The sequence below is a fragment of the Lagopus muta genome, chromosome 23 (assembly GCF_023343835.1).
Source record: "Lagopus muta isolate bLagMut1 chromosome 23, bLagMut1 primary, whole genome shotgun sequence".
NCBI classification, from domain to species: Eukaryota; Metazoa; Chordata; class Aves; order Galliformes; family Phasianidae; genus Lagopus; species Lagopus muta.
The window spans coordinates 1,820,352-1,831,156 of record NC_064455.1 but is presented as its reverse complement, the minus strand read 5'-3'; the positions used below and the strand labels follow the sequence as shown (position 1 = coordinate 1,831,156).

Sequence of the window (10,805 nt, the reverse complement as noted above, 5' to 3'; positions counted from 1 at the left end):
CCGCCTCCCTTCAGCCACCCCTGGCGCGCACAGCCTCGGCCCTTGGGGTGGCGGTGACGTCACTTCCGGCGCAGCCGCGTTCTGCTTCCGGGTCGTGCTGCGGCAGTGGAGCCGTGGGGCTGCCGCTGCCATGTCGGATGCGGGACGCGTTCCCGGGCGCGGCTGTGGGGCCGCTTCTCGGTAAGAGATCGTCGAGCGCGCCCGGCTGCGCTACGCGGGACCTCTGCCGTTCATCCCCGTCGCCTCTCCGGCCCTTCAGGCCCAACGGGCCGCGGCTCGGGGGAGCGCGAGGAGCGCGTGGCTCCGTTATCGCCTTTCCCGCGGGCCTGAGGGGATGCCCGGGGCCGCTCGGGCGATAGCGTCGGGTTAGAGCCCAGCACTCGGCCGCGGGGTACCGCTGGCCCGGCCCGGAGTGGTGCTCCTGGGAGTCCCGGTGCCTCCTGAGGGCGCTGGGGAGCATCCGAGAGCCGTGGGAAGAGGCTGTCCGGCTCCCTGAGCTCGGGAGTGAGGAACGGTTTGTGAGGTAACCGGGGAGCACGGCCTGCGGTGCGCCTGGGCCTCGTGGATCGTCTGCCAGGCCATCAGCCGTGTGGAGCTCCAGGTCAAGGCAGCCTTTCTCAGCCTGTGGTGGCTTTGCAGGGAGTCAATTAATAGAATAGTTCCTTTGGACAAGACCATATTGATAACAGAATCACAGAATAGTTGGGTTAGAAGGGATCTCAAAACCTCCCAATGCAAACCCACTACATTGGGCTGCCCAGGGCCCATCCGTGGCCTGGGACATCTCCAGGAATGGGGCATCCACAGCTCTGGGCAGCAGTATCAGTGCCTCACCACCCTCTGAGCAAAGAATTTCTCCTCATATCTAACCTAAATCTCCTTTCTTTTGATTTAAAACGGCTCCCACTTGACCTATCACTGTCATGTCATATAGAAAGTCAATTTCCATCTTGTTTATCAGTACTTATAATAATACTAATATGTACTGGAAGGCAGCAGTGAGGTCACCCCAGAGATCATCTCATCCAACTGCCCAACCACTTGAGGGCTAACCAAAAGTTAAAGCATACCATTGAGGGTATTATTCAAATGCTATTGAGCACCAGCTGGCATGGGACATCAACCACCCTGCTAGGAAGCCTGTCCCAGTGTTTGACCAGCCTCCTGGAGAAGAAATTTCTCCTAATGTCCAGTTGGAACCTCCCTTGTGCAGCTTTGTGCTCTTCCCACATGTCTTGCCATTGGTTGTAGAGAGAAGAGACCAACACCTTCCTCTGTACCTCCTCTCCCCAGGAAGCTGCAGGGACCATTGAGGCCATCTCTTGGCCTCGTCTCCTCCACCCTGCACAACCCAAGTGCTCTCAGCCTCTCGTAGGTCACCTCTTCAGCCCTGCTACCAGCTTTGTTGGCACTGTCTGGGTGCATTCTTATTATCTGTAAACATACCTGCACATTTTTGTCTGGATGGGTTTGGTATGGGCTCGCACCAGAGCTTGTGTAGATACATCCAAGAGGATGTGTTTGGGTTTGGCAGTGCCATGATCAGCTGGGCTTCATAGCTGCGTTGGACTCAGATCCGTGCTTCTTGATGTTCCTGGTTTGTAGAATCATAGAATAGTTTGAGTTGGATGGGCTCTTTAAAGGTCATCACCTACTTCAACTCCCCTGTGGTGCACAGGGACATTTACAGCTTGATCAGGTTGCTCAGAGCCCCATCCAGTCTAACCTTGAATACCTCTGGAGATGGGGCATGCACCACTTCTCTGGGCAATGTGTTCTAATGCTTGCTGTGCAGAATTGCTGAAGCTTTATGTGGAGCCAGCTCTGCAGTAGAGTGCCTTATTTGGCTTCTACTGCATGGTGAGGCTAAATTGCTTCCAACTGAAGTTAGTCCTTGATGTGGAGTATCTATAGCAAGTCAGATGGATCGTCATACCAGGCCTCTTTTTCTGTATGGAGCTAGCTCTACTTCTGGTTTTGTGATGCACTTAGTCTGTAGCCTGGTAACTTCCAGCCCGCAATTAAAACTCAATCATATTTGCTATTAGGATAAGATTTGTACAGTTGTCATCTGCCTTGGTTATTTGGTTCCATGACTTTTTGCAGATTATCCTGAATACATTGTACCGAATGGAATAGGCTTTTGTTTAGAATCACAGCAATTTGCATGCCTCCAGTCACTGTTTTCATAATTGACAGCTTAAAAAATGCATAAAGATTATTTAATTCGCTCAGTTTGCAAAGCTACGGGCCCACATACATAACTATGTACCTATTAACCTTTGTGATTTTTTAAATAATCTCCAGGTGTTATTTGTGCTTATGCAGTTCTGCAGTCCAGTTTTTACCACGCAGCCAACATTAGGCAGCTGCATTCGCACTTGTAACCTTCAAAAGGGAGCTGAGGTGAAGGTCTAGCAGTGCACAGGCCACTGGAAGTAGTGCACGGTGTCCTTCTGTGCCTTTTGCCTGTATCTCAGCTCTCCCATGCAACGTCAGTGGCAGTTGTGGCACCTTGGTAACTGTGTGTTGTTGGTTTATGGGACAGACAATTGCAAAACTGTCACTTCCCTATCACAGATGTGTGCAACTTTGTAATAATTGCCAAGTAATTACTGACTTCTGAAGGACTTACAGCTTCTCAAAATTCTGCCTGGTAGAAGTTGAGATGTTGGGGTAGGTTTTGAATTGATTATGTCTCTGCTTTATTAAAAGGGCTTCCATGTGTTAAGGAGTTGGAGTATCTCTCCAGCAAATTAAGTGTACTGTGTCCTGGCTTCCATGTACTGAAGGACAGCTATAAATGGTACACATACTGCTGTGGTTTTTAAGTGAATGAAGAACCTGAAAGTAGTCTGTTTTTTGTGTGAGCCACATGATGCATCAAGGTTCTGGATTTACAGCAGTTGTTACTTGAGGATGGACACGAGTAACACAGTGCCACTATCCTTATTTGTCAGAAATAGGAATATTTAAAATTTCTGCCCTGCAAATGGACAAGGGCCTGTCAGGATGGAGGCACAGGGGAAATTTCTGAGGGCCAGAAGGGAACTGAGGATTTGATATTTTCTGTATGATCCCACAGCCAGCAGTGCTTACAAGCAACCCGCCTCCAGGCACTGCTGTCTCTAGCAGCAGCTGGTTTTCTTCGATCACCTGAACCAGCAGTGCACACTGGTTAGTTCTAAGTTGAAGGAGGCATTTTTCAGCTTTTCCTTGCTTTCTCTTGTCTTTAATTTATTCCTTTTTTTTTTTTCTTTCATCCTAATTTGTCCAGGGGTTTTTAATTTCATAAAGAGCAGCAAAAAAAGCTGCTCCTCAGCATTGTCCTCCCTGGTGGCTCCTCTGTAGCAGTGATCAAGGCACAGTTCAGGTGGGTGCTGTGGCTGAAGGTTCCCTGGTACCCGAGGGAGTAACTTCAATTATTTCTTCCATCTTACAGCTGCATCTGGAGCTTCAGTTCAGGTGGTGCTTCGTGGAGTCACATTCCTTCCTAACGTGTTACCAAACCTGGCGTTGAGAATAGTGCTGTGGGAAGAAAGCACAGCCTGTCTTTGCTGGTTCTTCAGTGCGTGGAATCATTCTGGGATCTTTTTTAATCTCTTAGATAAACTTTGGAATTAAGAATGTGGGTCATCCAATTTCAGAGGCAATTAAATGGTAGCTCAGTTCTGCAGCAGATGGTCTGTCCTGAAGTTTAGGCCGATTTAGAAGGCTGTTCTCCCATCCCAAGAGCTTCCTTTTGGAGACTTTACAGAATAGCCTTTTGCTGATTTTTTTTCCATGATAGTTTTAGTTGCCCCTCTGTATTTGGGAAAGCATAAGAAATTCTTCCTTAATTACAAGTGATTTGAGATGAACAAAGAATACTGCATATTAGTATGAGTGTCGTTTGGAAAAGCAGATAATTAATTAGTTTTCAGAACAGAGGAAAATGAGTGTCAGCTCTTTTCAGAACTGCGTGGCGTTATTCTGAAATAGGTTTAGCCATAGGTTGACTAGATTTCCCCACACTTCTTTCCTGGTAAAAACATGATTTTTCTCGTATATGAATTAAGGAAAACACTGTCAGAGAAAACAATTCTGTTGAATTCAAGGTTTTAGAATTTTGCACAGAAGTCTGGTCTCATTTGCAGTAATTTTGTTCAGTGCCACTGTAAGAGTTCTTGAAACTTCAGACGCCACTGCCTTGGTTTTTCTGTGTGTTAAACCTTTGTTTTCAGTCCACCCAAAACTTTTGGGGCTCAGGGAGAGAAGTTCACCTTTGGGATGATAAAGGGGCTCAAAGGTAATAAGAAATACTTTTTTTCTTTGTTACCTTCCCAGTGCTCTGGAGAGCTATGCACACACAAACATTTTCTTTTTCCATTGAACCCATTCTTTCTCTCTGCCATGCCAAGCCTGCTGCTAGGTTGGCATTTTTAGATATGAAGAAAAAAAGATACTTTTTAAGCCAGGAAATGAAAAGTGCTTACACTTATCTGGCCTGAAGGAAGCCAAGAAGCCCAGATAAGTCAATGATACAGCTTTTGGAGTTAAAGGCAGCAGAAAACAGTGTGGGCTGTTGTTTCTCAAAGGCTATCTGTTGCATTAGGTGAGTAAGAAGATATCTGACCTGGAGGGTCAACAAGCCTATGGCAGAGGTTGGAGGACTTGAAGGTTCCCAACCATTCTGTGATTCTATTGCTTGCAGAAGAGAAGGAGCAGGTGAGCAGGCTGAGGGTGTTGGTGGTTGTGCCAGAACTCCAGTGCTGTTAGTCACAGCTGGGAGTGATGCAGCTAACAGCATGCTGAGCTGCAGCAAGGCGTTGTGCCCAGCCCAGCTGTTAAGGAAATCTGATTGCAGCTTAACAGAGTGTAAGGCTGAACAGTTTTTTATAACCTCTGTGGTAGTTTGTGTAATGTGGTTCACTTTGCTACTGGTGTGAGTTAGATATCAAATACGTGCTGCCACTTGCTGTGACTCAACTAGTTGTAAGTGTATCAGTAAAACAAAAACCTAGTGCTTAATTTGTCCACGTTCATTTTGCAGTCCAGATACAAGCCTACAATAGTCAGAAACTTCAGAACACGCAGCACTGTTTTTGCTAGGATTTATTTGTTGTCTGGATAGGAATTAATTCTCAACAATAAGATCTGAAGGAAAGTGTATTCACAGTAATGAAGACATCTTCATGATCTTGTTTGTTTCTTCATGGAGTCAAGCAACATACCAGAAGGTTAAAGGACCTGTTTCACATGATGCCTGAAGCAATGAAGGTAGCTTTCATTGATGCTAGGGCTTGCAGCTGACTCTTGTTCAACTTTTTGTCCACCAGGATCTCCAGTTCCTTTTCTGCTTATCTGTGACCTTCCAGTTGGATCCCAGCCCTGCTGCTTGGGGTTACTGCATCCCTGGTTCAGCACACTGTACTTGTCTGTGTTGAATGTTGCAGGGTTTCTGCCAGCCCACACTTGCAGCATGTCACAGTTCTTGCAGTTTGGGCTTTTCAGGCATTTGAGCTTAAGCTTGTTGTCATCCACAGACAGGGTGAAATAGCATTCTGTCCCATAACCTTGCTCATGATCGAAATGCTCATGTTGCTTCATGTAACTGCTCTTGTAGGTTGCTTTAACCAGCAGTTAGATTGTAGACCCTAATTGCTGTACTGTGAACTTGACAGTCCAGAGAGTTTTTTATCCATCTGTTCATAGTTTTACCTCCCTGTTTGTTTGCAGGGTGACTTTGCATTACTAAAATCAAGTTACAGAATATTTACAGCTTTCTTCTTCCACAGAGTCAATCTGCCTCTCATCAGGAATGGCACTCAGGTTGGTCAGGAAGCATTTGCTTTTGGTGAACCCTTTCTGTCTATTCCCAGCCACTTTCTTGCACTTCAGGTTGTGGGAATGGTCTCCATCTAGATTTGCTCTGCAGTCCTCTGACCTATTAAGGCAACTCTGAGTGGCCTGTATTTCCCTTATTGCTTGTTTTGAAGGCAACGTTTGCTCTTTCTCAGTCATCAGTGATCCCCCTGTATTGATGTGACCTTTCAAAAGTTGAGAGCACCCTTAACCCCTGCCATGACATTGGCCACCTCCTCCTTCCATTTGTTTGGTCTTATGGACACGTATAGATGCAGGCTTTTTTATGGCATGCTCTAACCTATTATTTTTGTACCATTGATCGTGTCGGGGAGCAGCAGGGACATGTTAACCCCTGGGAAAGGAGTGCTGAGTGTGACAGCAAGGCAGAACAGCAAGGGTACCTCCCTCAACACCCAATTGGTGAGTGGGACAAGCTGGATGAAGGTGAGAGATCTGCAGAGCGGTCCACAGAAGGGCAGACTTGAGGTCAGGCTGAGAAATCACATCAGTCTCAGGCTCAGGTTTGGAAACAGCAGCCACGGCCAAGCAGCAGCCTGTGCCAGGTGGCCCTGTGCTGTCAGCTCTGCTTTGTGGCTGCCTGGGACATCAGGTTGTGGGTTGGTGACAGGTGCCTGTCTAGGCACAGCCCACAGCTCAGCTGCACTGGTGCTCAGGTGGGCACCCAAGGTACGAGCCTTGGCTCACATTCACTCCCTAAGTGGGAAGCAACGACCTTCGCTGCAGCCTCCAGCAGAGCTTCCTGAGAGAACTGGCTCCAGGGTCACCAGCTGTGCTGTCTGTACAGATGCTCTCCTCCTCCAGTCCTGCCACTGAGCACAAGGACTTGGAAGACCTGAGAGCAGGCCTTGACAGTAAAGCCTGAAGTAAGAAAGACATTGAGTGTCTCAGCTTTACCTGTGGCCTTCACTGCTCCATCACCAGCCCTGCTCAGCAGCTAACACAGAGCTGTGGGTGCCCCATCCCTGGAGGTGCCTGAAGCCATGGATGGGCCCTGGGCAGCCCAACCTAGTGGGGGGCACCCGGCCCACAGCAGGGGTTAGGGCTGGGTGGGCTCTGAGTTCACCTCCAACCCAAACGTTCTGTGCTTCATGGGAAACACATCAGTGTTGGAGATAGAGGACAAGGCAGGGCTGCCTCCTCCACGGTCCTTTGAGCACAGGGGTCCCACAGCTGTGCCTCTGCCAGCAGCACCGATACCATGGGAGGGAATGGTATAATGAGTGTGCTGAATTAGAAGCAGCATCAGTTGCTGAGCATTGAACACAGTCGTTTAAACTTTTTCCTGAATAAAAAATCTCAAATATCCAGTACTTCATTCTTTCCTTAATGATTTTTTTTTTTTTGAGCAGGTTACTCCAGCAACTGTTGTTGCTAGGAGACAAATAGCTACAGATGTCCTCAGGACTGATTGCATGGTGATAAATGCCATGGGCTTCTCTTGCAAAATAATGAGAAATATGTAAATTCACTGCAGTGCCACCTTTTAAGTACAGTTATGGTGACAGCTGAGTTTCTCTCTGTCAGAACTGTAGCTTGGTTTCCTGGCAGTGTGATGGTGGCTGTGTTAGTGAAATTTCTCAGTGAAAATAAGGTTTACAGCTGCATAACATCAATAATTCCTTTTTTTCCACAGTTGATACAATGCTGGGTTCTTTTTCTGAGTGATTTAAAACTTCAGTCTCTTGTGGGTAAATGTTCAGGAAATTTCCAAACCTATTTTAATGAGTTGAAAGCAGTGTCTGGAAGTGGGAGACAATACGCTCTATTGTTTGAAAGTTTGTTTTTAAAACAAGCTCTTCAGTCAAACATCATTTTTGATGCCTTTTTTTTTTTTTCTTCAGAGCTGCAGCTCCTGTAGTTTGCAACCCAGTGATCAGTTTCCTAAACCACAAAAACGTGTGCAAGCTGTTTTAGAAGAGCAGCCTGTTCAGTCGTGGTGAATTCTTATGAAAAGAGGAGTGAATTGGCTTTGTTACTTTCCTTATGTGTGTTCAAGGCATTGTGCTGTGCTTTGTAAGGAAAAGCTGGTGCACAACACTTCAGCTGGGTGAGCTGTGTGTTACATCCATCTAGAAGTAATCATTGCCCTGTGTCTGGGTTTCTGGGCTCATTGGGAGCTGTTTTGCTCAAAGATGAAGCTGTTATTTCCAGATTTTCTTTTTGTGGGGAAAAAAAGAACAAACCAACGCAGTGCATTTCTCCATTTAAAAATTTCCCTGTTGGGTTTCAAAATCGAATTGAAGAGAGTTGTGTAAGAGCAGGGCAGGCAGGCTGTGTGCATGGCACTGCAGACAGCCTTGACATCAGTAATGCTATGGGGATTTGAGAAAAAGAACATGAAAGTTCCTGCTAGTGAAGTGAGCAGTGCTTAGGCTAAATATGTATTACAGCATTGAACTCCTCCATCTTTATATACCACGCTGTCCTCCCCCACCCCTCACTTTTAGATTATGAAATTTTGATCAAACGTGAACCTGAAGTCCTCCAGGACTGTGTTTACATGCTTGTCGTGGCCACTCTCACAGATGAGACACGTAATCTGCCTTCCCTATAACTTTTGCAGGTTTTTATTCCGAGTCTTCCCCAGTTAATAAAGACGGAGAGAGAGATCGAGCGTAGAGAGCAGCAAGCAATCCAGCAGATCTCACAGCAAAGGTTTGTTCTCTGGTGTTTGTCACAATATTTGGGCAGCCCGTGTTGTGTGTGGGGGGGGGGGTGTGTGTGTGGAGATGGAGGAAAAGCAAAGAACAGTCAAGCAGAAATCTCTGCCATGAGAGTTGCTGAGCTGTTAGAGATAAGAGATATGCAGGCTGCTGTGTGGCACCGTTTTCATTCATCAGCTCTGCTCCATTTTTTCAAAAGGCTGCTCCCTGCTGTGGCAAAAATAAAAAAATAATAAAAAAAAAGGATGTACTGGAGAACTGTACTTAAAACTTAACAGACCAAAGCTTGATGTATTGTGAACTGCCTTACAGGTGGATTCTGGGGAGAGTTTTAGTTCTGGAGAGCAAAGTCTGCAGCCTGAGGAGATGGATGCTGGCAGTGTCAGAAGGAGTTGGAGCTCTCACGTTTTGGAGTTAGAAATCTCACTTCCTTTTCCCTCTTACTGCATCTGTGTTTTCCAGACTGTCCAACACCAAATGCTCAGCCTTAGTGTGTCACATCTGGCTGTGGTGTTACCCTCTGGTTGTGGTGCTCAGGGATGTGATTTAGCAGTGGGTTGTTAGGGTAGTATGGTTAGGTTGAGGTTGGACTTGATGATCTTGAAGGTCTTTTCCAACCTGAGCAATTCTGTGATTTGTGAATTAATTTGAGAACATCGTGTGAAGTAGATCATTCATGGTATTATTGGTAGGTGTACTTGTGAAAGCAAATGCTTTGTTTCTTAGTGGGGGAGGAAAGCTGGGCTCCTGCTCCTCACTGTCTGTCCTTGCATGGCGCTGCAGCTGCACTGTTGTGTTACACACCTTTCCTTCTCAGCCTCTTTGAAGTGTTTTGAATTTGTACTCAGACTCAGCAGACAGACTGTTTTACGGGTCAAGGCGTCTGTTTCCTCATTCTCTTGGTTTGTGTTGTTGTGATGGTACAGTGTGATAAAGCATTTTTATCTTCTTCTTTTCTAAAGGAAGGACAAACAGCACAGGAGTCTAAATAGTTCAGTTCCTGACTGTTCCCAAAGGAGCCATCTCATTGTACCACCCAACCCAGCAGCCAGCCTGGTGCTGTCATTCCTGTGATCTTTAATCAAGAACAAAACAGGAGATTCTGCACAAGCATTGATGAGTGCCTGTTCTTCCCATTCTTATGGGAGCTCTTAGGAAAAGAGCTGGGTTTGCTGTCCTGGTGCAGGGTGAATGCAAGTTTGGCTATTTGGGACATCAAGTTAAAAGTGTTCTGACAGCTTGACTGATGAAATAGTGTCACAGTTGGGTTTGGGGATGCTGGAATATGAGGAAGGAGAAAATAGTGAAGAAACATTCCTGTGGAACAGGGAAGTTCTGTGCAGGGTCGTGCTCCACTGGAAAAAATAAGAAGCTCAGACTCTTCTGTTGCTTAATTCATAGATTCACTTCTCTTCATTGTAAGCTTCTGGCCTTTGAGTAAATGAGGAATGGAAATAACAGCATAGGTCTCATTGTTACACATATCACAACAAAGCATTCTGTTTCAATTTCTATGTAATAGTTTTAATTTCATTAGGTCAACTTAGATTTCTTTTTCTAAAGGAAGTAGTGGCTATTTTGAAGTAAAACAAAACCATGTTCAAGCAGCTTTTTTTTCTTTTTAATCAGTATAATTACAGCTTGTTGGTTTTACCACATTATCCTTGACTTTAATTATCTGCAGCTTGAGAGGAGAACTGTTCCTTTATATGAAGCCAAAGCAGATGGCCTTGAAATGAGCAAAATTAAAGTAAATAGCAGTCCAGCTAATAGCTTTTGGAAATTACATCCATAATGTCAGGTTGAAAGAATTTGATCAATATAGACTTTGCATTTGGGGATTTTAAAAATAGGATTTATTACAAGAAACTACCTGGGCTTTCAGTAGGGATTAGCACTGTGATGTTATGTAGAACAGAAAGCAATGACTAATTTGTGTAATTCTCTAATCCATACCCATGCTTTAATGCCTTGTTTTGAAATTTATGTAATGTGTTTCAATAAATTGAGCATGCGAAATGACCTGATGTGCAAAATGCCTCTCCTGGCTATTGCACATCGCTGGTGTGCTGGGCAAGTGGGGATTTAGCTGGCTTGGCTATTCAGCAAATCCAATTTAAATTGAAAACTGTTGTTTAATTCAGATATTACAGGTAAATAATGAAAAGCATCCTACATAGGAAGGAAGTGTATGTTTCCAGCTTTTTGGCAGTCTTGACTTCTTCATTTTTCAGGATGTTTCTTTCACTGTGCTGATGTGTTAACTCATGGCAC

General features: G+C 45.5%; 1 protein-coding gene across 5 annotated transcripts in view; it reads left to right on the top strand.

The window, feature by feature from the left end:
* The first annotated feature begins 73 nt into the window (after positions 1–73).
* EYA3 (EYA transcriptional coactivator and phosphatase 3) overlaps positions 74–10,805 on the top strand; it is a 43,724-nt gene continuing 32,992 nt past the window's right edge. For 4 of the 5 annotated variants that reach the window (XM_048968942.1, XM_048968940.1, XM_048968941.1 and 1 more), the window contains exons 1-2: positions 74–180; positions 8,432–8,523. The gene's annotated coding sequence lies outside the window, so the exon portion shown is untranslated. Of the gene's footprint in view, positions 181–3,328; positions 3,374–8,431; positions 8,524–10,805 lie in introns of those variants that run through there. The other variant, XM_048968939.1, reaches the window with a different exon arrangement.